Genomic DNA, 16,108 nt, shown 5'->3' with positions numbered 1-16,108 from the left:
CACCCAAGAAGTGTGATAATCTGCAAGATTCATGCCCTAAGGTGGCTTATCACAGGCAGAAAATGATAGTAATGCACAGAATTGTGTCATCCACACACTTGAATGCGTTTCTGGCATGGATCCCAGGACCCACTACATGCCCTCAGTTGGTCACATGCAGAAAACAGCTCTCCTTCTTTGCCATTGCTAAAGGTGCACCCCAGACATCTCCCAGCATGCCACACCAGAGATGTGCTGATGTCCTGGTTTCAGTTAGAACAGAATTAATTTTCTTCCTAGTAGCTGGTGGAATTCTGTGTTTTGGCTTAGGATGAGAAGAGTGCTGATAACACTCCGATGTTTTAATTGTTGCAGAGCAGTGCTTATACCAAGCCAAGGACATCTCAGCCTTTCGCTCTGTCCTGCCAACAGGCAGGCTGGGGGTGCAGTAAGAGCTGGGAGGGGACAGACCCAGGACAGGTGACCCAAACTAGCCAAAGGGGTATTCCATACCATCTGACGTCATGCTAAACAATATATAGGGGTGGCATATATTTTTTTTTTCTCCGGGGGGAGGGGGCCGGACTGCTTGGGGTTAGGCTGGGCATCGGTCAGCAGGTGGTGAGCAATTGCATTGTGCATCACTTGTTTGTACATATTATTATTATTTTCCTATTATCACCATTGTATTATTATTATTATTGTTATTATTATTTTGTTATTATTATTTTCCTGTCTTATTAAACTGTCTTTATCTCAATTCACGGGCTTCACTTTCCATTTCTCTCCCCCATCCCAGAGAGGGAGGGGAGAGGGTGAGCGAACAGCTGCGTGGTGTTTAGCTGCCGGCCGGGTTAAACCACGACAGCTGATTAGATACTTCCAGGCACAGCTGGGAGATGGAAAGGTCATTCAGTGCTGTGCCACCACTCAAAATAACACCACATTGGAAAGAGCTGCTGAATATAGATCATCAGTCTAATATTGACGGCACACAGCGGCAGAAAGCCAAGCAGTGGGAAGGGAAAGCCATTGGTCTCTACAATGATTACTTCCTCACTTTTAGAATTTTCTTTGATGAGCTCTCAGTTGTGGGTAGCTGCCATTTCCTTCAGCCTGTGCTGACACTTTAGTACAGGCATGGGCTGTTTCTGCTGGATTTTGAATCAGAGAAGTGGACTAGACAATTTCCTGCAGAAATCAGGGAGTCATTTCCCAGCACCCATCCAGGCTCTATAAAGAGTGTGGCTTAAACCAAAGCAGTGTTTAAGTCCAAAGACGCCGGCACAAGGATTCCTGAAAACACAGAAAACATTCTTTGCAAGAAGGCCAGGACACAGAGGTGTGTTTCAGACCACTGCTCTGCAAGAGTTGCAGGGTCTAAGCCTGGCTGCCCCCTCCACCCAGCTATTTGTCAAAGGAGCCCAGCCATGTCTCAGCTTATTTATTTCCGACTTAAGGCCAGAGATGTCTATGACACATTGGAAGGAGGCTCATCATCGGTCTCTCCAGGCCAATGGCAGCACACCTCACTGCAGCTTAATCTGCTCTAAACAGCCCAGACAGAGCAGCTGCTGTTTGCTTTGTGCTCTTGCACAAATCACAGAATCACAGAATCACAGAATTTCTAGGTTGGAAGAGACCTCAAGGTCATCGAGTCCAACCTCCAACCTAACGCTAACAGCCCTCCACTAAACCATATCCCTAAGCTCTACATCTAAACGTCTTTTGAAGACTTCCAAGGATGCTGCAGATTTCCCTGTGAAATCTGGATTTGACAAGCTGGGAGCAAATAAAGACAGTTGATGACATCCGAGCATCTGAGCAGATTGCCCTTTAATGGGAACAAGTGCTACCAGAGAGAAACATGTTTTTATAGGTAACCCAAAAATTTAAGATGTTTGCCGGTCACTAAACCCATCATATGAACATTTGTCTCCTGTATCGTGACACATCACAGACATCTTAAATTCTGATGTGACAATAGGAAAATAAAAATGACAGCATCACAACCAAACCAGTACCTCCATTGATCATACAAGTGTCCCATCCTCAGAAAGGAAACCTTCACAAAGATCCTTAACAACGCTTAGAAGACACAAAACTAAGACTTTCCCTTACAAAACTCCTGTTGAAGCAAGTAATTAAGGGAATTCCTATGCGAGGAAGAAGTTGATAGATGTTCTGTCAAGTACAAAGATACCAATACTGTCAAGAAAAGAAGTGAGTCACTCTTTATGACAAGAGTATTGTCTTTGAATACTTAACTCCTCAAATAATTCTACCACTAAATATTTGCTATCACCTTACATGATCTAGTAAAAAAAAAATAATAACATTAACTGTTTTTTTAAAATCTAAAACTGTCATCAGTCTCAGAGACATGAAAACAGAGCTGCAGAATTCAGTGTCAGCATACACAAGCCAAAGAAATATTTGTTAAAGTAGCAAATCAGTGCTTATACTGGTAAGCAGTGGAGAATGAACTTTCTATATCAAACACCCAAGATGCAATAGGAAATATTAAATAAGGGAGTTCTGTCAACCTGTAGGTGGAATTAATTTCTTGATATGCCCCAATAACTGCCTTCTCATTTCAGAGAAGCAAATTAATTTTTTTTTATATGCAAAAGGTGGCGTCAGGCCTTTGTGCAAAGAAATGGAAAAGCAGCAGCTGCTCCACAGCCCAAACACAAAAATAAAATATGTTTTCACACCAAAGACGTGCAGAAATGCTGTGCTGTCAGCAACAATAAGATACTAACTAGTAAATAGAAGTGAGTTACAGTAAATAGAAGGAACCCCTGCCAGGATGCATCTCCTATAGCAACTGGCATATGTGCAAAGGGAAATGAAATTCTATCAAGTAATGCTCCTCCATCTGTTTATACTCTGCAGCTTCCACACTCTCGTTTTCCTTTGCTGTCAAAGACGTCCCTAAATGCAAGACAGCGGATAATGAGCTCTAGGGCTGAAATGACAAGGGCTTTTCCCCCCAGTACACGATACCTTTGCACCCCCTACCGGGGAAAGGCTCATGAGCAATCAGCTTTAAGAGGCCTGCTGCAGGGCCCTTCTGCCCCCACGTCCCACCCATTTGCCTGCTCCTGACTGTTTTTTGTCTTCAGCATTTTATTTCTTTCAGCCTCGTGCCATCAGTTCTTTTCTGTTCGTGATCTCTATTGACTTTGATCTTAGCCAGTTCAGTTTATACGTGGGATCGATGAACACTAAGGGAAACTCATCTCGTTTCCTTATGTTACGACCACATTCTTCTACAGTCACTCACTTCTTTGCTCCTCTTAAGGAAGGAAGCCTTATGCTGGATACAAAGGCTGTTATAATACAAAAAAATACTAGCAATGAATCATCATATAACATGTTGGGAGGGCAGGCATTTGCTAGCTACTGGAAAATGGGCCTTTTTCTGTGGACACACAGAGAGCTGGGGCAGACCCTGCAGCAAGGACGGGGAGCTCTTGTCTCTAACCTTGACTCTTCCCCATTAAGAGTTTCAGCAGCAGGTCACAGTATGATGGTTTTACTCTTATCAGTATTACTTTTCACGTAAATAGTTATCCAAGGAAAAGTGTTCGTGCTACTCAGTAGAAGATACATTAAAATAAAAACATTCAGGAAAGTTCCTAAAGAAGTTGGATATTTGGTTATTGCAGCTTAGCAAGATGGCAATAAACTCATTTTTAGAGCATCTGTGCTATTACATTTATAACCAGCAGATGGCATTAAATTGCTACAAATCTGCTCCAAGTGCCCTTAGCTGTGCTGTTCACCAGAGCCTAGCAAGTCCTGGGCTCTTCACGCACCCACAAATCTGCCACTGAAGCTGCCACTGCTGCAAACTCCCGAGAATTAGAGGAATATAACCAATTACCAACTCATGCTACACTGGTAACAAGAATGCTTCATTTCTTCCCTCCTGTCTGTTCCTCCTGTACGTCTGCCCTGGCTTTTCTGGAAGCCCACTGAAACCACTGGCCCCATGTCGAGTCCCAGTGGTCTATTTTCCCTGCTGCAGCAGACGGACCCTCTGCATCCACACACAGACTGAGGCTGAATGAGGAGAAGGGAAGCAGGGTCTGAAAGTTTATGATCAGGAGACTAACAGCCCGTTTGCCAGACTCTGCACCTTCTCTGGAAATAGTTACTGGGTCAGCAAACCGAGCCGTGAAGCTCCACTAGGGGCTGAGGCAGGGCTGCACCCATTTCGGGCACACTTCCAGGGCACCAGCTGGCTGTGCCCGTTACAGGCACATTGGCATCTCTGCCTGCAACCACAAAAACCACAGCAAAACTCAGTGAGTGTTGCTCTACAGGACTGCACCTCCAAAACAGCCTGCTGACTCCAAGCAGATACAGCAACCAGCAGTGTTAAATTATAAGTACGCTACTTAATGTATATTTAAGACACTATAGACAATACCCAAGGACTGGCATCTGTTTTAAAGGGTCATTGCAGATTCTGATCCCTTGTTTTCTTAAGGATAGATTGAAATTCAGATGATACTGCTGTGGCAGAATTCCCACTAATCTCCACCAGGCAGGTTTTATCTGGTTTTCACACTGATAACATGTAACCCTGCCTTTTGTCAGCAGTGGAGTAGCACCTCAGAAACTCAGGGCAGTTTCAGAGGAATAGGTTCCTGTGATCTTCACCACTTATACCACCTCCAGCAAAAAGGCAAAACTACAGGAATCTGGGGGGTGGCTGGATCTCCTGCAGGTGTCCAGCAAGTCCAAGGGCCAGACTTCCACCTTGCCTCTCCTACAGTGTTTCCATATAAATTTAGGGATGCGTTCTTACTGACTACCCCGACAGAAAGTTCCCAGGTTTTACTGAGAGCTTATCTCCTCCACAGCCTGCAGCCCTGAGTACCATGGAAGGCATCCCAGGTGCACAAGCTTATATTGAAAGCGTCTCCCAGATGGCTGAGGTTTCAGAAGAAAAAGCATACACACACATCTGCATACTGACATAAAAAAAATGACCTCAGAGCCTTGAAAGTTTCCTCCACGTGGAGGAGTTGAGCAGGAGGCTCGATTCCCTCCTGCACTGCTCCAGATCTGCTGTGCTCCCCTCGGTCCCAAGGACACCACACACCCCGAGCAGTGGGACACCACAGGGCAGGCACGGCTCCAGCTGCACCTCCAGCTGTCTGTCATGGAGGCAGAAGAGCTGTCCTGTGACATGAAAAGAAGAGGTCAAAGGGAAGCTGGGAATACCCCAGCCACACTTACCCGCACTGTGTGAAGTGAACAGCAGGGAGTGGAGCAGCACTAGGGGGACCCGCAGGCACCGCTTGCCAGGCCCCCGGCCAGCCGAGCTCAGCGCAGTGGCAGGATTTCCAAGCAGGCTGCAGCAGACAGTGGTCCTGCTCCCCTCAGCCATGTCTCTGCCCAAGTCACAGCCACGCCACGCTCTGAAGGAGCAGGCTTTGCTGCCCCGGGACTAGCTGCCTCCCAGCTCACAGCATGCCAGCAGAGCACTGGCCATGAGCAGTTGCCATCTCAACACAGACTCTAGAGTACTGCCAAGAGGAACTTTAAAACTATACATGTTTTGTTTTCATTTAAAGTATGAGCACAACATGCCTTTTTCATTTTCCACTTTTTATGAGTTTGGTCATATTCTTTTTTAATGAATTCCTATTTTGTTACCCTACCCCATGCAAAAGAGCATGGCTAGGAGAAGAAATTGATGTTTACTAAAATGTACAGAAAACAGTAAATAGACAGTAAGTTGAAAAAGGGAAGCATTGGCATGCATAATATTTCACCTCTGACACAAGGTAAGACTTGACAAGGTGAACACTGACATTTCTTTGTGACCATTTCCATGCAAACAGACACTGCCACAAGTAAGAACCTAGGCACTGAAATTACTCTGTATTTGCACAAAGTAGAAATTCTGCAAATAACTCATGCCATAAGGACAAAGCTCAATTTTTCTTTCTTTACCAAGCAAAATTACAATATATTTTTTTCCTGTCTTTCAGATAACTCAGAGAGATCTGAGTGTTTAGAGCATGTTGTTGGAGAAGGGGTTCCCATGACAGACACTTACAGAAAAGCTAAGCTTTGCCAACACCCACGTGGAAGCCCAGACAAGCTGAGCATGTGCATGCAGAGGGAAGGAAACTTGAGAAATTAAGCTAAGGTTTGGAAGAAGCCACTCGGGCTGCCAGTCACTTGTATCTGTGCAGCCTCCTGACAGTCCACAAGTCTGTGCATCCTTTGCCTGGGACTTGATGGTGGAAGCACAAAGAGAAGATAGACCAAGCCCAGCTCTCAGCATGGCACAAGCTGGATGTCAAAAGCCTTATCTGGATTCACAACTTAAACACAGAGCGGAAGGGCAACATATGAAAGTTACTACTGCTGCCGGAGAAAATATAAGGAAGGAAGAGATCTGGAGTAGACAGGCAACAGCAGTTAGCTCTGATCAAAAGTACGGTGATGCTCAATTTGTGGCACGTGAAACTACTGAAAGATTGAGTACTTGGAGACTGAGGGAAATGCAGAGGGAGCCCCTGGAGGGGAACCATATTTCAGCAGGTCATGAGCAAGCCAATAATGATTTCCACTTCATTTGTGTGCACACTAAACATACTTGGCATTACTTCAGAGGCTGGGGTCAAAAGTTCGATAAATATAGATCTTTGCTGAAGGCATTGTGCTCACAGAGGCATCTGGATGCCTGCTACAGGAGGGTCAGAGCCAGGTTTGCACTACCCCTTACCCCTGCCCTGTCCTGGGATGTTTTCCCAGCTGAGATCCATTACACAACAGCATACAATACTTACACACCTCTCTCCTGCCAGCAGAAGACACCCACACCTCATTCCTGATTAGCAGGAAAAAATCATTTCCGTACATGTAACTGGCACTCGGAGAATCAGCCACAAAGCTTATCTTGCTTTTTGCTTCACTGCCAGGATGCTTCAGAACAGCAAATGGGAAGCACAAAATCAGGGCTAACATTTATTTTGGGATCTTGCAATAGCCCTTCCATGGTACCAGTACCCTGGACCAGCAAGAACCTTCCTTTGCTCCAGATCCTCTTCAGAGCATCTTCCAAAAACATATCTAAGTGCAGCACACATGCACACACACACACTCATACAGATGAGGGAGGGGGGAAGGATAGCCAATTCTATCACCCATCAGGTAAAGGTAGATAATTACAGAAGGGCAAACTAGAGCACTAGCGATGGCCAGTGCCTGAAGCAGAGAGCATGAAGAAGTGTGTTGCAATGAACCAGCATACACACGTTCTCTCCGTGCTGATGCCTGCACTGCAGTCAACACCCTTGCACAGCTTTCAACATCCAGCATTTCACGCCGTGCAGTAGGACACCCATTTTCCATGTCTTGGGGATATCCCCATGGGGTTTAACACGTGATCTCACAGTTTGCTCTTAAAAGGTAACTGGAGCGAGGGCAGAAGTGCTTCCATGCTTGGTTTCTGTGAGCCAGCCTCCTGCCTAGCAGCTCCAGCAAGCCTCAGAGTTCAATTGGCTCTTAGCAGGCTATGAGAACTCACAAGTGTTTCAGACTGTTTGCAAGACAAGAAAGCTACAGCACATCCATGTGGAAAGGGAATCAGGCTGTCTCCCACATGCCTTCCCTTCTGCTTTGTCCCTCTCTTGGTCTACCCCCATAATTTGGGGAGTGCAACATTTTGGTCCCCAAGACGCTACATTCGCAAGTGCATCAACAAGAAAAGCACTTGGAAGCCACGGGAGTCAGGCACCAAAGGGGTTCCATTTCACGTGACATTTTATAGGAAGCTTTGCATCAGCCACATTACCCTGGTGAGACAGCAGCAGATGCCTGCTTACAGACATCCATCACCTTTGTCCCTAACCCTGGGGCAGCCCCACAACAAGCCAGTGTGCCAGCCCCAGGAGCAGTGCAGGCGACCATTGCCATGGCCTCTCTGCAAAAGGGGGCTGCTGCACCCTTGGCTGCTTCCCTGCTTGCCTCCCCACTCTGCCTCAGTGGCTAAACAAGTGCCAGTGCTGAGCTGGTTTGCCTGGCCCCCAGAAAAGCACTTAGCAAAGAAAGGTCTGCCAGCTGATCACTTAGCTCCTTGGCAACACTGACAGCATTTTAACCTCACCCTTTAGGCTTTGGTGGCCTCAGTAATATCAACCCCATGTACTCTGAGATGCACAGTAGAGTTCCCCTGCACCTTCGCAGGGATGGCCCTTCAGTGATCCCTTTCTGCTCCGGTAGCATTTGGCTGTTCCTGCTTTTGGGTAGGCTGGGATGAAGGTGACCTGTAAGCACCAATTCCTATCTGAAGAAGGTAACATAGCTGCAACAAAAGAGGGCCAAGTGCACAGCCACAGTGTTTTGAGAATCTCTGTGATCCCTTGGCTTTCTTGTCTTTCTGCAAAACACACCCAGGTGACAGAGACTCTGATGACTCACTGCGTTTCAGCACATAGTTCAACTCTTTATGCAGAAATAGCGGGAAAGGGGAAAATCTGTCACCCCGAGGTTCACTACACCAGCTGTGTTTTCCAGCTACAAGTAGCCTCATCGAAAAGTTTTCCAGGGAAGCAGAGGATCTCAACATCCAGAGAAGCCTCATGCAGGCTCAAGGGAAATGGAGGACAAGAAGCTTTCATTAACTTACACAGGGCTTGGCTGAACAGGATTCAGGTACTGAATATCAAAAATGAATCTGTCTTCCCCAGCCAAGGACCCTCCTGAACTTCAGTGGGAGCTTGCAATGCATGCTCTAAGGATATAAGCCTAATAGACTCACATTATCAGTTTGATTGTCTGCATGTAAGGAGAGAAAACTAAAAGAAAACAAACTTACTCCTTCTCTTTTCTTAAACTTTTTTTTTTTTTAAACATAATTAAATCCCCCATAATGACCACTGCACTCTAAATCTAATAAGCACGAGTTTCTGTTTTCCACTGGTAGCCATTTGTACTGCTTGATTTAGGCAACTCACTAAAGCATAAGAGGAACATTGCAAGACAACCTTCTTGAGGCAGTGGATAAGAAAAAAGCTTACCTAGACAGTATCAAATCACTACAATCAATTGCATCCTATTGCTTATGCTCCGCTGCCATTGGCAGGAAAGGCACGAGCTGGCTTATTTACACACGCATGTACACCACTGAGCTCATTCACACACAGCTGCTTTCCACCTCAGAGCAACAAAAATTAATAACAAAAATAATTAAACCTCATCAGCCTTCAAGCGTATGGGAGCCTAAGAGCCCCAGAGCCAGATCCTCAGAAGATGCATCAGGCTCCTCCTGAGAGAGATTGGGGCCCGGCTCCTGCAGGGCTTGGCTGCCAGAACTGCCACGGCGCCTGGTCGTCACACTCCAGCAATAGATTACCCCATGGTATCGACCCCCCTGCTCTGGGTTAATTCTTTTAATTGTCTCAGCACATCTTTTCCCATTAGGCTGATGTAACTTGTTTAAGCATACACAGATTGATTTATGACAGCACTAGGGACGTTAATCAGATGCCTGCTCTCCAGTTAATGCGTGCTCTGTAAGAGAGGCAGGACAGCAGTCTCCTGTACGGGAGCTCTAGCCTTTTGCCTCGAAATCAAGCAAAGCCTCACAGCAAGAGCAGAATTACACCGCACTAAGAGGAGATGGCTCCCACCAGTGCAGCAGGTAAGGCAAGGTCATTGCCTCCTGCTCTTGATTCTCAAGTGCCATCTTCTTTAAATATAGCTGCAATCAAGGAAGTGGAAGATATCTTTGAGTTCACTGTTAGGAACTTATTGGAGCCCATTGAAATCCTAAAACCTCATCAGGAGGCAAAGGGTTCCCTTCAGACATAATCCCATTTGTCTCCATTTAAAGAGGTACCTTCCCTCACAGCACATGTTCAACATCTTTTAGCTCACTGCTGTGTGCTCCCTGCATTCCCCTTTCACTGCAGTAATGCACACAGAGCAGAAGGCTGCACAAAACAGCTTTCTTTTCGACACACAGTGTTTAGGTCATGCAATGTGCAGGGAAGAACATTCAGATAGCAGGGAGAGAGATAAAAAACGGGTTTTATTCCAGGGTTCTCAGTAGTAGTAATAAAGATTGGAAAACTCAGGAAAAAATAGGAAATCCTGCAAACCCACAATACTTCCCATTTTGCCACTGTGCTCAAAATTAAATCAACTGGATGTATTCAGTAAGAAAGAATTTCATGCAGGTGCCACCATCTCACTGAACGAGAAAGAAAGTTTGCCCCCCTGCATTTGTGCTTCTAAAAAAGAAAAAAAGGGGGGGGGGGGGGGGGGGCGGGGGGGAAGGGAAAAGGAAAACAGACTCTTTGCCAAAGTGCCGAAGAAAACAAGTTCCAATCCTGACTCTAACCTACATAACCATAACCAGACACTGCTTGGGATCACAGCTAGGACACACCAGGCTCATCACTTTTTGACAGCAAATCCCATGCATTTTCCCTATCAGCAACAGGGCTCAGATCGGGGACTCTCATCTCATCCTCCCAGGTGCTCCCCCAACACTCAGCCTGTCCCGCCTCAGTTAGCAGTCAAACTTCACTCCTCTCACACCTGCAAATCCTTCAAACAGTCTTTGGTACTGTTCCTAAACACAAAGTTCCTGGATGTGCGGAGAAGTCTCAGCACTTCTTAAGAAACTTATTCCACCTATGACCTAGCCTTCTCCAACCCATGGGGAGAGGGGGAGGAACTTACCTATTTATTTATTTTTTAACTGCAGATGTGTTCTCTTGAACCAAGTTCCAGCCCCAGCTCAGCCCCTTTAAACACAGGGGAAGGAGACCCAACTTGGGCATAACCAAGCAAACTGTCTGGAGCCTGATAGCAGCAGCCTCGCAGCCACAGGATGGGGCCAGAGTTGCCCTGGGCAGGGGGTAGGACACATGCATAGGCCAGCACCACCCACCACTCTGCTCCAAGCCCAGCTCTCACCCAGCAAGGGTCTGCAGCAGCATGAACCCCACCAGAGCTTTCCCAAAGCTCTGTATCAGCATAGGCACTCCAGGGAAGAGACAGGAGGTAGGACTGACACTAGCTGGCCACACTTTTGGCCCATGCAGGGAGGCAACAGGAGGTGCCTGGCCCCTGGGAGCCAGCTGGAGCAGCCCATGTTTCTAGAGCCAGGTAGCAGGGAGTATTTGCAGTGAGTTCTTGGAGAACAACCCTCATGCTGAGAGCAACTCACATTTTCAGACAAAATAAGTGAGACAATTGTACGAGTATCCTCAGAAGATTCATGAGCAAAGACAAAAAAAAAAAAAAAAAGTTATATAATATATTATTAATATGTATTATTAATTATGGATCATTCATTCAGTTCTACTCAAAAATATCAAAGGCTGCTTTGATAGATCTAAAAGCACCAGCAGGAGCCACTGCCCTTTGTGGCTCGCTGAGAGGCCTCACTAAGAGCCCCCAGCTGAGAAGGGCCACACGGCCCATATGCTGCTCTGAAACAGCACCGACACAGAGGTCCGCAGATACTCCAGCTGACAAAAAGGACAATTAAATCACTACCTTGGCTTTCCTGCCTCCACCCACAGTCTGTCTCAGGCCCCCACTCCAACAAGTATCTTCAAGCCAGCACACTCTTGCCCCATCCTCCTTAATGGGCTCAGACACGGCTTTATGCCTTCCTGAGGAACCAGCCCTGATGCACACCTGCTGTGTCATCCTAAATTTGTGTAAATTTTCCCAATCCTACACATCTGCAAGTACCTATAAGGTGGCTTCAATCTCCGCTGATTTTATCTATGCTGTGAAAAGGAGCATTTTCTCTCCTCGCACTCAAGTGTTTTTCTATAGTTCACAATTCGAAATGTTTTTCAATGTATTCAAAATATTAACTCAAAGGATGAAAGCTTTTTATGAATGTAACTTCTGTGAATAAAAGAATACATGAGAATAGATGGGCAAGACCAGTGATAAATTCTGCCTCACAGCATCACCTAATATGCCTATAATATATGAGTAAATATCTAAGGCACAATAATTATTCTATTATTTTATTATTTTCCGAATTTTGTAAGTCACATGGAAAAGCGGGAGCCGTGACAATGTTTGCCCCCAGAGGCCAGTACCTATTTCATACTTTACTCAGAATTGTCTCCTTTGTGATAATTTTGTAGAAAGGAATTACGAAAATTGCCAGATGCCAGAGCTTTTCTTGAAAGACAGTGAAATTTCACTTAGATAGTACGAAGATATAAGCTGACTCGTATCCTGTCACTGGGATATGTCACAAAATAATATATTGTGGAAACATGTTTCTATTTCTTTGCCAAGAGATTTGCCTCCCTGTTTAAGTAAAACATTCATATGCAATTCATTCTGCTTGGGACAATGTTGATCCCTTTACAGATTACCAAACTAAAACATTTGACAGGTTATTCAAAATATCCTTCTGTAGCCAGCAGGACAAAAATGCCCAGCATGATGGAAACGTACATTTAAACCGTCAGCAAATCAGATTGCCAATCTGACACTGCTTTTAAAGCAACAGAAACTATCTGTGAGTGTGCGGAAGATGTGTCTCCTTCTGCCTCTGTTCTGAGAGGCTGTTAAGCAACAGGGAGCTAATGAGGAATTTGATTTGGGCTACAGCAAAGCCCCAAAAGGTGAACAGACATGAGTAGCTACCGGAGAAACACGCTAAGAATCAGTAGCGTCAAAACATACCTCAGGTTCCTGCTCACTGAAAAATTGGATGAGAAATGAATGCAGGCATGAACTTGAGGGTTTTTGGAACAAGAATAGATTTTGTATTCTTACAATCAAAAAGCCGAAAATGGTGTCTTTGGAGAAAAAACAATACTTCTTCAGTTGGTTGCAGAACATTTTGACAGGCTTCCTCAAAGGAGCAAAGACAAGATAGGACAAAAATGATGCCAAAGAGCTGGGAAGAGAAGCAGTCATTGGGAGGGGAAGAATTTTCCCAGGTCTTATTGCTGCTTCTTGCATCTCAGAGATGGATACCAGTGCAACATTTGTAGTCCTCGCCTAGCCTGTGACTGACAGAGCAAATGTCTGAAGGATACAAAGAAGAGACAAGGACAGATTAAGGTGACACACAGAGCAGACGCAGGCATAGCATGAACAAAACAGGAAAAGAAATTTCAGACTGAACATTAGGAGACTACTCAAGCCATGAATTTTATTGGACAGCAAAGTATTCTCTAAGGGGGGAAGTGGAATTTCCACTGGCTCAGCCATTTAGAAGTAGAGGTATGTCCTGCAATTTCAGGGTTGGAAGCCACGCTATAATTCAATATCTCTCTTTTATCTCTAACTGCATAACTGTCTATTACAACTAACAAGAACATCAAGTATTGCTGGAGCTACCATAAGCCTAGGCATAAACCCCTGAATTACTTTCTATCTTCTCCTTCTCATCTATTTTTCTGCCTCTCTCTAAGCATTACTGCCAAAGGGTGAAGCAGCATGAAGTATGGGCACAGCGTAAAAACAAAACAGATCATTCACCATTCCTTGAAAAAGCGTTAGGACAACCATTTTAAAAAGGGGTTTTGCTTTATTTAACACAGCTTTCACAGAAATGGATGGGCGCACTTTCACGTACAGCCCCCATCCCTCATCACATCTGTCCCACGCATGAAGTTTTGTCTTCAGGAATGCGTCACCACAGACAGGCAGTCCCTGGGGGCTTACACCAAAAGCCCGTCAGCCGATGGGGCTGATGCTCATGCCCCCCACACTGCCGACCAGACCTGCCCAGCAGGCACTGAGCCCTACCTGCCCCCTCAGTGCCACCCCATGGGCACCACCGGCCATGGGATTTGCCAGCCCCTGCCAGGACTCCCTCTTTCCTCTGCCTTCCAGAGCTCCTGTGTGTGTTTTTCTATGCCTCTGCCCTCAGCCGTGTGCCTGTCTGCCTTGGGAAGGCAGGCTGCGGTGCCTAGCAGGAAGGGCAGGAAGCTCAGCTGCCACTGGCACACAGAAATACACGGCTTTTGCCTAGTGGCCATGGCAAAATGACTGATGTTTTCTCAATAATTCCGCTCATGCGATAATTTATTGGTTTTTGTTTGACAGCCCCACTATTTCATGCACAGAAATGCATCTGAAATGAAGCTCCCGTAAATGGGCTTCACCTCCTATCTTCTTCCTTTTCTCTTATCACACTTCTAAAGTTTTTAACATACTTGTCAAACTAGGTGAGCCTCTACTCTGGACAGGATCAGATAAGCAGGTCTTTTAATCAGAAATGATGTAGGAGAGAGACACATAATTAGTTTAGCACTAAGTGCTAAAAACTATTGCCATACCCTTAAGAGGACAAGCTCTCTGTTGCAAACATTAAGTACTTGGGCTATTAAGAAAATTAATATTTTGCAGACAAGAGGAACTCTAACTCTCTGAGTCATTGTGCTTGGACTCCTCCTATCAGAAAGTTGTTCTCCTGTGGAAGGAAGACTTTTAAGGACACCCAATTAACTTAAGCCCATTGCTGACAGCAGGCTGCATCTTAGCAGTTGTTGCTTCTCTCTCTCTGTTAAATCTTCCTGATACAGCATCAAAAACAACTGTCATTCCAAAGTGCAAGGACTATCAATTCTGCAGGTAGCAGGACAAGCAGGCACAGACTGTATACAGCCATTTTTTCTCTTTAGGTACTCATTTATTTTGATTTTTGGAGAAAAAACTTTCTCATTTTCCGAAATTCCCAACAGAGGTAGATCTCTCTTCTGAAGCTAAAGTGGGTGTTAGAAGTGGGACCAGTTGGTCTTTCTAGACCCCTCTCTCCCTGCATGTTCAACTCTAACTGGTATCATCAGACCTGTAGGTTTACATACTTATAGACGTGTTATGTATTTTCTGTTGTTTCTGAAATTAGGAAGATCCTAAACATAATTTCTGGGCCTTTTTGGACTCAAGAAAAAATTCCTGTATATGGCAAAGCAGTTATCGTGACCTGCATTTTCCTTTATCCACAGTGTCTCGAACAAAGAAAAGTAATAAGAAGTCCTGGTGCAGTCAATTCTGGTCTTTCTACAAACCTAAAACCTTCTCCTTCTCCTTGACATTAAAAGTGGCTTTCCAAAACTGCTTGTTATGCACTGGAGGATGAATGAATTACATCACCTCTTCATTACATCTTCTCTGCTTTGGGATAAAAGAACAAAATTTTAAAAGTCATCTCATCTCACCCTGCTGTCCCATCCCAAATATACTTATAAGTTTCTAAGCCAAACACCAGTGAGAAGGTTTTTTTGTTGTTGCTTTTTTTTTTTTTTTTTAACTTTAATTTACTGTGGGTCCATCAACTCTAGCCACCTTTGAAGGTACATTTCCGCCCCATTAGTTCTGTCTAGTCAAAGAAGCTCACGTAGTGATGACGCATCTTTTGTAGATAAGGGTATCCACTGATTTGATTTACTAAGAAGGCTAAATTTATTATGCAACATTTTACAAGTATAATTCTGCTTTCCCTTGATGGTAATAAATTCGATATCAGTTCCCCTGAGACAAGAGAACCAGTCCCTTTATTATCCAGACATGACCCCCAGAGCCAGATTCCATTTTAGAGAAGGGAAATAGCCATATCTCTGATTAAAAGGGAAACTTTAATCAAATAAAGTGCCTCATCAAGTAAGAGCCAAGATTCCAATACTCCTGACTGCAGCACAGCAATGATCCAAAGTCACATCTGCCCCCAGCCCATTACCACTTACTGCAAACGTGACATCCATCCCAAACAGGAGGTACAACTGCCAGGAGCTTCCGTGTCATCCCAGGAGCTGCTCTGCCAGTGCCCTGCAGAAACATGTTCTCAGGCTGCTCCCCAGGCCCTGTTCAAGGACCCAAGGAAGATGGGCTTTGGGGCATTTGGGTACGTTTTTGCGCATCTAGATCAGTTTCAAGGGTGACAAGTAGCCTGAACCATGCAGCCAAGTGTAACAGCCCTGGCCTTCAGCTCAGCACCCTCCCAGTCAGACTCTTCTGTTCTCTCTGCTCCTACACTCTGAAGGAGGCTTTTGGAGCGTTCAGATACTGGCTCCTTCAGAGTCCCAGCTCGAGAGCTCTGTCCCTATTGTCAGTGGTGTATTTCTGTAGTTTTACATCGGGCAATAAACAAATACGA

The 16,108-nt window shown here is 45.2% G+C and overlaps 1 protein-coding gene across 1 annotated transcript in view; it reads right to left on the bottom strand.

The window, feature by feature from the left end:
- The window catches only part of LRIT1 (leucine rich repeat, Ig-like and transmembrane domains 1), a gene marked incomplete at its 5' end in the record, with an annotated part of 117,615 nt that overhangs the window by 57,459 nt on the left and 44,048 nt on the right, over positions 1-16,108 (bottom strand). The window lies entirely within an intron of this gene.

Source organism: Aythya ferina (assembly GCF_964211825.1).
Source record: "Aythya ferina genome assembly, chromosome: 7".
NCBI lineage: Eukaryota > Metazoa > Chordata > Aves > Anseriformes > Anatidae > Aythya > Aythya ferina.
This window is presented reverse-complemented; position numbering and strand designations above follow the sequence as displayed.